This window comes from Mesoplodon densirostris, chromosome 3, assembly GCF_025265405.1.
Source record: "Mesoplodon densirostris isolate mMesDen1 chromosome 3, mMesDen1 primary haplotype, whole genome shotgun sequence".
NCBI lineage: Eukaryota > Metazoa > Chordata > Mammalia > Artiodactyla > Ziphiidae > Mesoplodon > Mesoplodon densirostris.
In genome coordinates, this window is record NC_082663.1 from 164678936 (window position 1) to 164689373 (window position 10438).

Below are 10438 nucleotides of genomic sequence, written 5' to 3' on the forward strand. Positions count from 1 at the left end.
TATAGGACAAAGTGACAGTTATTATAATGGCCTTAAACACTGGAAGCTTCACCACACGCGAGTACAGCGCTAAATTTTACACGGATTATCTCATTTAAGCCCGCCAACAGCCTTATGAGGTAGGTATTATTGTCTTTTTCTGCAAAGGAAAACAAAGCCCCAAGAAGAAAGGTATCTTGGCCAAGTGGTAGAACCAGAATTTGAACTAATGCAGTCTGCTGCTGAAGTCCAAGCTCTTGCGTGTGTCTTTAAATAATGATTTTATATTTTGTAAACCTGATGCCTATTCATTATTCAAAATTTTAAGCAATAAGAAATAATAATAGCCAACATTTAGTGAGCACTTCTGAGTCCTAGCACCTGTCGTATGGATCATGTTGTGCTTTTGAGCCCATCTTTTCTCTCCTACTTGGAGATTTGGCCATAGGTGCTCTGTTTTTCATGGTCAGTTTTTTCTTCCCTTTGAACAAATAAACATGCTATAATGACTTCCATCTCAAAAAATAACACTAACCTCCCTTGACCTCAATCAGCTACCACATCATTTATCTGCTTCCCTTGATAACAAAATTCCTGAAAAACAAAAAAAATTTAGGCTCATTATTTCATTTTCGTACTTTTTATTCTAACTTTTTTCCCCACTTCAGGTTTTGGTCCCATCACTCCAGCGAATGGCTCTTCTCAACATCACCAGTGAGTTCTATCTTGCAAAATTCATTATTCAGTCCTCATTTCTCTTAACAAATGATAGAGTTGATAGTTCTCCTTGAGTCTCCTTAGGTCTTGGGATGCCACACCCTCCCTGCTTTTCTCTTCTTAATTTCTTTTGCAGACTTCTATTTCTAACTGAGGTAAGCCATACTAAATAAAGGATTGATCTGGGTTTGAAGACTGAAAACAATGATGTCTTCATGTTGTTCACAGTGTACCCTAGCAGGTGCATTTAGGGTCTGAATGAGTCAGATGTTCCTTCATTTGTCACCACTCCCATGTTCTTGAATAAATAAAATCTGATTTTCCCTTTCATTTGACAAAGATTCTTCAACTCAGGAGTCAGGAAGATGCCCATTCTAGCTTAGGCCAATCATGACTGACTGAAATTAGGTAATCTATAATGTATCTGAACTTCATTTTTCTCCTGTGTTACATGAGAATGTAAACCTATATTTTACTGATGTTTCTTTCATATCTAATATTTTAAAAATATTTTAAACTTGTAGCTGAGCGACCACAGTGTGCTAGGCATAATGCAAGGAATTCAGAAGGTGGTAATTGCCACTTGACTCTGGAAGATGCTCACAGCGTAGTAGGGGATTAAATAAAAGCAAATATAAATAACCACAGGGATGTGTATAAATGTCATGTGAATGGTATATACCCTACACTAAAGGAGATGTGTGATGGGAGAGGTCAATTTTGTCATGGTGTTTCTTTAACATTCCACAGTGTAGGAGGCACTTGAGCAGGGCCTTGAAGGTAGCTGAGCTAAGTAAGGAGGAATGCACTCAAGGGGAGGGGACAGTATTAGTAACATCATAGAAGCTACCCATTTCAAAATTAAAGTCAGTCTTTAGGAACTGTCTGGATAGGGTGCTGCCTATACCACCTCTGGACAGTAGATGTCACAAGTGAAATGAATTCTAGATGGTCCCTGCTTTTTTTGGATAACTTGCTTAAGATTCACAGTTACAAATGCAGTTCCGCATACTTAGATGAGGTCCACATACCATGTGCTAAATGCCAAGGGTCAGGAAAAAAATGCATCTGTCATTTTCAGTTTATATAATAAGAGATTTGATTTTGCCTCCTCATACAGAGTAGTGGATTCCTCAAGCATAGCAAAGGAACTTGGATGCTGGGAATACAGTTCCTAATATTATTGCTATAATATTACTTCTAATGATAATAATATTTCTAATTGTATAATTCATAATATTATAGCTGTTGAAAACTGGGATAGACTGCTGTAGTAAACTGGCCATCATTCCTTCACTATGACTGTTCTAGTGGAAAAGAGAGGACTGGTTATCAAAAATGGTGTAGATGGGAGTGGTTGCATTGCACTGAAAACTGTGTGTATTTTGACATGCACTTATTGAATGATTAAGGTTTTTTTGGTACCACGGGTGAATAGTCTCTGTCCTCAAGGAACTTAGAATTTAGTGGAAGGGGCATTTACCAAGCAATAAACCATTACTCAGAGTACGACTTAGAATTTCTTGTTCCTTCATAATATTAAGGAAAGCTCTAAGCTAGGGACCAAAGAAGAACAAGCCCAGGACTCTGAGACACAGAGTTTGCAAATAAGAACTGGGTTAATTTACAAAGTTCCATGATTCATAAGATGGACCAGGAGATGAAGTTTTGGAAGTTATACTCAAGGTTGTGGTAATTAAAACATGGAGAATGGCTGAGGTCAAGAAAGAGGCTTAGAGAGAGAGAAGAGAGAGCTGTGTGCAGGACTTTGGTCAATGTCCTAATCTTTGGAACAGGAGGAGAATAAGGATCCAACAAAATAAACAGAAGAGCCATTTGAGAAGAGATCAGGAAATTGAATTGTCACAGCTCCTTCTGTGATGATTTGATACCAAAATGAATAATTGTACCAGGTGGTGGGTTTGACTATTTAGTAGTAATAATGACCATGCCAGCCTAGTCTGCAGTCTCTCCTGGGTCGGCTATATATAGCAGCAGCTTCAACTCTTCATGAGCCCTACTGCTATATTCCTTTACCCCCTGAATAGGTGCAGTCCTCATTCAGAGCAAAGGTGCATTATTCCAATATTGTGGACATTTATTGGTTAACTTTTCAGCTTCAGTTCCCTCCTGCTTTTCCTTCCCAAAGCATTCTGGGTTTTTTTGGGTAAGTCATTTTTCCCTCCATTTTCAGCCACGTGGATTGTTTAAAATTGATCCTACCCTTCAACTCTAGAGTCACTCTGGTTGTAGTAATTGGTTCAGGGATGTGTATGTGACTAAATCCAAGTGGGTGAAATAAAATGAGATACTCACTGGAACTGCTGGAAAAATGGATTTTGTTAACCCCTTCTGTACTTAGACTTTGCAGCCCAGAGCTGCCAGCTGCCATCTTAGATCCATGAAGCTTAAGTCAGCTTGAAATAGAATCAAAAGCAGAGCTGATAAATAGGAAAAAAGAGTCTTGGCCATGCTGTTTGGGCCCTACATCAAGCTCCTCTTGAAGCTAGAGATATCCCTGAACTGTTTAGTTTTTGCTCAAATATCAATAGCTTCAATTTGAGTTTTCTGTTATTTGAAATATAAATAATTTTAACCAATACACTCAATAATACTTATGTCTGAGCGTGAATGGACTAGTTAACCTGTCAGCTTCCCATTCTACATTTAGGAGTTTATGAGGCTAAAACTGAAAGTTGCTAACTTCCAGGGGTAAAATCTAGTGATGGCTCCTCTGAGAAAAATGTCTTGGTTGAACCCAAGGGAAGGTTTACCCTAAACGAAGGGGCCTAGTCTACAGTGGAGGAAAATAAGGATTCAAACAGCTTGTATGTAATCCCTTTCTTGGCACCACTTCACATTACCATTACATCCCCGTTAAGCTTACTTCTTCAGATGATTTTAGCACCTAAGCCAGTTAGAATTAAGATGCAGTGTTTATACCAGTTATGGTTTTTACTTGCCAAGAATAGTACCCACTCTAGTTAGTTCAAGATATATATGTACATAAAAAATTCTAGAGTCCTGATTTTTGCAATTCTTCACAAAACTGTAGTTACTACTTATGACTTCGAAGTGGGATGGGATAAAATTTAGGGCCCTGTTCTTTCTCTGCGAGCTTGGAACTGCCACACTACTTTTCTGTATGGACAGAAGTGATGACTGCCTCAGTGTTGTAATGCTTAGTTTAATGCATTTTATTCTTAGGAAAAACAACTTGGGAATGCACACAAAATACATTGAATACCCCAGTTCAGTAATACTCGCCTATGAGCTACCTCTTGCCTATTGCCACTAGGTGACAGTCTTTGCAAATATTTTATCTGACATGACCATCTTTCTGTTACAAACATTAAATTCTGTTGGTAGATATGGTTACCATTCTAGTTTCAGGCAGAAGATAAGCCAAATGCATATATTTATTAGTACCTATACTCTCAGTCTTTTGAGATCATAGTTATTCCTCATCTGGATCATTCTTCTCCTCCTACTTAGTTTACTCCATGCTATAGAGTGAATTGTGTCCCCTACAAATTCATATGTTGAAGTCCTAACCCTCAGTATGACTGTATTTGGAGATAGGGTCTTTAGGAGGTAATTATAATTAAATGAGGTCATAGGAGTGGGGCCCTAATCCCATAGAATTGGTGGCCTCTTATGAGGAGAGGAAGAGAAAGAGATGTCTCTTTCACTCTCTTTGTACCACAGAAAAAGGGCCATGTGAGAGAAGCATCTGCAGGCCAAGAAAGAACCCTCACCGGGAAATGAGTGGGCCAGCACCTTGATCTTGGACTTCCTAGCCTCCAGAACTGTGAAAAATAAATTCTCTATTGTTTAAGTATTTCATTATTGCAACCCAAGCAGACTAATAAACACCATCTCATCCTTTTCACTAGAGAAGCCCTATGACTAATAGTTAAGAATACAATACATGTTCTAGACTCAGCATCTGGGTTCACCTGCAGGCTCTGTTACTTCCTCTGGTTGCCTTTAACAAACTACTTAGCCTCTCTAAGCCTCAGTTTCCTGGAGTACAAAATGGGATAATCAAAGTATCTAATTCAGTAGTTTGTTGTATGGTTTAAGTGAGCTAATACTTTTTAAACCTTTAGCATAATGTCAGTAAATAGTAGCTGTTATTATTAAGAGCATTGTCTCAGCTCAAATGTCACTCCCTCTGGGACCCCTTTTCTGAATCCTTAGCCTAGGGCATGTCCTCTGTGTACAGTCATATCAACTTGTGCTTATCCTTTGGAATAATTATAATAGTTTGTGGAAATTTGTGTATTTTATGTCTGCTTCCCTCACTAAAACTTAAGCTCTTTAGGATGGAAAAGGCAAATGTATGTTTTGCTCACTGTAGTTTCTCCCAGCAAGTGCTTGGGACATGCTAGATGCTAAAGTCAAGTTTGACGAATGAATGAAAAATGCAATTCATTGATTTAAATGGGGAATCTATAAACTCTCTTTGAAACATCAAAGTCAAGTAACTTGTAAAAAAGAATACTATTCTTAATCCTCAATGAAAAATGCTAAAAATTTATTAATCAGTTTACATGAAACAAATTACATGTCACAGAGACAGTACACTGAATAAATAGTTTAGGGTACTTGATACCCTCTGAGATTTTTATTGCTTCATTCACCTGTGATAATTTGTGTCCCTCATTTGAACCAATATTTCTTCATTCAGAATTTATGTATTGATATAATTTCTGTAATTCAAGCATTTTAAATTGTACTAGGGAACTTGGTATATAAAATAACCCTATTGGAGAGGCCTGCAAAGCAAAGACTCCTTGGCTAAAGTAAATGTTCACTTTTGTGTAAATACAGACTTCATGTAGTAAGTTCTCTTAAAGGAAGAGCCACCCTCGATGAGCTTAAAGTTTTAAAACTCATGTTTTCCTAATATTTTATTATGTGTTGGACAGGTTTATCTATTTCCTGCAAAACAAATCTGGCACATGTCATCCTATTAATTTTCCAAAAATAGAAAATATTAAAAAGAGTGGACATTTCCAGTAATCCTTAAAGTCCTTTGATTATGTAATAATCAGCTATGTAAGAACACTCAAAAGCACAGTAATAAGAAATGTTAGTTATGTGTATTTAAACGATAATTTTATGTTTTGAAAGTTCTCTCAAAATATGAGACATGAGAAAGTGTTTTGCAGGCTTTATATACCTTATGCAGACAGTAAAAGCTCCCTTTTTTCCTATCATGGTGATAAAACTTTAGGCAGTTCTGATATTAGATGTGATCCTTTCTTTGTATTAATCATTGTTTTACCATTTACTTGCCTCTTGTTATCAGACAGGATGCTCAGACTCTGGCTTCATCACAAGTGAACCCCATCTACTCCCCCATGATGCACTGCATGCTGGCAGTATTTGGCTACTTTTGATAAATTGGTTAGTCTTGTGAAATACTTCCCTAAGCTCGAGTTCTGGAACTCATCAGGTGTCCTCTCTGACAGTCATGTCTTCCCTTGGCTCTCAGATTACACCACCAGCTGGGGTAAGGCCCATATCCTCCCACAAAGCATGCTTCTTTGGAATTCAGGTCTGTTGGTTTTTGGCACTAAAAAGCAATGCTCTTGCACTTTCTGTCAGATCAGGGCTGAATAATCTCTTGGGGGTGAGTAACCTTTTAAATGTTGGAAGACTAACAGTTTCAGGGATCAGTGTGAGCTTAGCAATTTGTAAGAAAGATCAGAGGAATACATGTCCCTTTTGACCATATTTGAATATAGCAAGACCCAGATTATTTTTTTTTCCTTTTTGCAAATTAGTCTGGAGGTTGGCATCACACTCTTCCCTCCATGCCAATCCATCAGTTTGTGCATAGAGCAAATCTTTATGTACAGAAGTATGGCTTCTGAATCACACTGGCACTTAACCGTTATTATTATATATGACTGAAGCCAGGGAGTTACAAAAGGGTCTTGGGCGACTGTCCTCCTTCCACCTATAAAACTCCTGGCAAAGGGATTAATAGGCATCCTATAAACAGGCAGAGTTAAGCTCTTGAAAACAGCATACTATTTGTAGGGTTTAAATCTCCCAGCCAACATGGGAAAAATAGGTTGAAAAAGTAACATCTAATTTATTCTTAAATATGGTTGGAAGGTTTGATTTCATTCCTACTCCCACAAAAGTAATTAGTACTGCTTCCATCCTAAGATATAGAGGTATATAAGTTTCAAAGAGTGGTCTCCAAACTTTGTTGTACGTTAAAACTGAGAAGCTTTTATAACTCCTGATGCCTAGTCTGTACCCAACACTAATGGAATTGAAATGCCTAGGAGTGGCTGTTGGGCATCAGTGGTTTTTAAAGATCCCCAGGGTGAATGCAATATGCAGTAAAGTTTGGGAACCTGGGTTAAAACAGTCACACTCCTGCCACACTTCAGCTTTTCTCCACTGCTTCTTTAGCTCAGTCGTTCTCAATCTGACTCTCATTAGAATCACAAGACATCTTAAAATATTCCACTCTGATCCATTTGGTCTAGGGCAGGGTGTAAACATGAGAAATGTTTAGCTGTTCCCCCAGTGACTAATATACAGCCGTGGTGGAGAATCACTGGGCTAGCTGATCATATAAAAAGGTAGGATAAGACCGGTCCTTTAGCCTTTTTCTTGCAGTTAAGAGCTTTCTACATTTTAAAATTCCTATTCACTAGCTTTGTTGAATGAATATTCTTCTTCAATTCGCCAGGCTCTAAAGTCCAACCATTTTCCTGAATCTGTTGGTAGTAGATTACCTGATAAAATACAGGATAGACAGTTAAATTTTATTTCAGCTAAACAGTGAATAATTTTTTTAGTACAAGTATGTTCATGTGGTATCTGGGGTGTATAATAAAAAAGATTTACTGTCTTCTGAAATTCTAATTTAACTGGTGTCCTGTATTTTTATTTGCTACATCTAGCAGTGTTAATTGGTGGGAGAGCATGGCTAATTCTTGGAAAAATTAGCAGCTGAATTTGGGGAGAGTTCCATCATTTTAATCTTCAAGGTTTATGGCCTTTTAGCTCTTATCCCTTCTAGTTGCAGAAGTGGTAGATAAAAAGGCATGAGCAATTTGGGAATTAAAAACTATTTAAGATCCCCCACTGAGCCAGGAAGACCCACATTTCCCTTTTACTTAGAGTGTCATTGGGTGATCAGCAGGGGAGGAGTACAGGAAAGGTGGGGTGTTATTGTGCAAGAAGACAGAATATAGAAAGAGGTGAGGACCTGAATATTGAGTATATGCTTTGGTTGAAGGAAACTAGCTCTTCACTCTCAAAAGGATTGCCATTTTGAGCCTTTTCTATGACTTTCAATTACTTCAGACTTGCTTTTTTTCTTTTTCTTTTTCTTTTTCTTTTTTTTTTTTTTTTTGCATCTTATTTCTGTTTAATCTTCCTGAATATCAGATGCTTGCTGCTTTGGCTGGAGTTGAGGTAGTTTCCTGGTGAAGCTCTTCTAGCTTACTGAGTCTGAACTGATAGAAAGTTCAGAAGTCCCTGGCAATCTTGCAAGAACCCCGTAATCTCAAGAGGCTTCCCAAGCAGTCTGGATGCCTTTCAGTGTCATCCTCTAGGACCGTTCACCACTAGCTGATTTCTGAAATTTCCTTCCTCCCCACCATCCCCAAATAGGCCTTGAACTGTAAATAAAAGTCATGGGTGGGTGTATTTCTTGGCCAATAGCAGGCTCTATACAAAGTGAGGAGTGAGATTTCATGAGAATTCCCAGAAAGCAGGTGTTATAATGACTTTACCAAATTTGAGCCTGACATTTTGATGAACAACTCTTGAGCACCCCTCATAATTTCCTCTGTGGAGGAGATAGGCCAACAAGTAATATGTCAAATCCTCCTTTGCGGGTCCAAGTTTACTAATGGAAGGAGGTGAAACAGGTGAAACACATTAACTTTTAACCTGTTAACAATGATTTTTTTCACTAAGCATTAGATGTTTAAAAGGGAAATGCACACTGGCAGAAAGGAGACAAAAGACAAAGGGTGATAGGAAGGGGCTGAAAGCTGGCCTGCATCATGGAAATATATTTGCAAGCCAGCTGGGCCCACTTTGCGCAGATGTTTTATAGGAATGAGAGGGAGGGGCAAGTGTTCTAATGTTAGACACATCAGCAAAGCAGTGGAATATTTCTTTGCATAATGCCCCTTTCTTGTGGTTGGAGGTAAGGGAGGGAGTGGGGTTCAGAGGCTTTGGGATAATTTTATTGTTCAAATTGAATTCAAGTAAATTGCATACATTGATGATAAGACTTTTTCCCAAGTTCATTTAAAAGGGATTAATTTACATTTTAGGATACTAACTCTGTTAAACTAAAAAGTTGAAAACCAAAGAGCTGTATGTCCAATCATCATCAGCTATTTTATTCATACATAAAAAAACACATAGCTGTTTGGAGGAAATACTTCCAAAATGGATCTCCTTGGGTTTAAATGTTGAGCATCTTTTAGGGCAATGCAGATGAAGCTCTCTCTTCCCCAGATGGTTGGCTTGGTCTTCCACTTTTTGCCTGAATGCTTCAGTAGCATGTCTATGCAGCATGCATTCCAGAATATGGAGGGAGTCAAGTTTTCTATACAAGCTGGAGGTTTGCAAATTGCTGGCCCACGGTTGTACTGTTTGGCCCACACAGTTCAGGGGGAAAAAACCCAAAAAACAAAAAGCAACTTTGAGCCAAAATTAGAAACTTGGAAATTTACACACACACACACACACACACACATCTGGATTGCTAGCTTTTCTGGAAAAATCAGAAGATTTGGCTATGCTATGCTCACATTCCTCCTGCCAACAATCTGGTGGATCTTTGTCTTTTTCTGGGCACACATTTTCCAATTCTCCACAGCCCCTGTCACTCTATCATTGGGTTTATTCATTCAGTGAAATGGGACAGATACAAGGAGACATTTATACTACCTGTTTGTATGATTCCTATATGCATTTGAGTTTGCCATCCATGATACGAGGGAAGACTAGATTATACCGTTGCTCCAGTGTCCTCCAAGCTTATTCTGTGATTCTTCTCTTTTCTACAAATGGAGTTCTTTTTTTTTTTTTTTTTTTTTTTTTTCCGGTATGCGGGCCTCTCACTGTTGTGGCCTCCCCCGTCGCGGAGCACAGGCTCCGGACGCGCAGGCTCCGGATGCGCAGGCTCAGCGGCCATGGCTCACGGGCCCAGCCGCTCCGCGGCATATGGGATCCTCCCAGACCGGGGCACGAACCCGTATCCCCTGCATCGGCAGGCGGACTCTCAACCACTTGCGCCACCAGGGAGGCCCAAATGGAGTTCTTAATATTGTTACAGATTAACCGATACTTTGCTTGAGGAAAGAACTTGCTGTACTGCAGTTTTTGTTTTTGTTTTTTAACATCTTTATTGGAGTATAATTGCTTTACAATGGTGTGTTAGATTCTGCTGTATAACAGTGATTTATCTATATGTATACATATATCCCCATATCCCTCCCTGTTGCATCTCCCTCCCACCCTCCCTATCCCACCCCTCTAGGTGGTCACAAAGCACTGAGCTGATCTCCCTGTGCTATACAGCTGCTTCCCACTAGCTATCTATTTTACATTTGGTAGTGTGTATATGTCAGTGACACTCACTTCTTCCCAGCTTATCCTTCTCTCTCCCTGTGTCCTCATTCCATTCTCTACGTCTGTGTCTTTATTCCTGTCCTGCCCCTAGGTTCTTCAGAACCATTTTTTT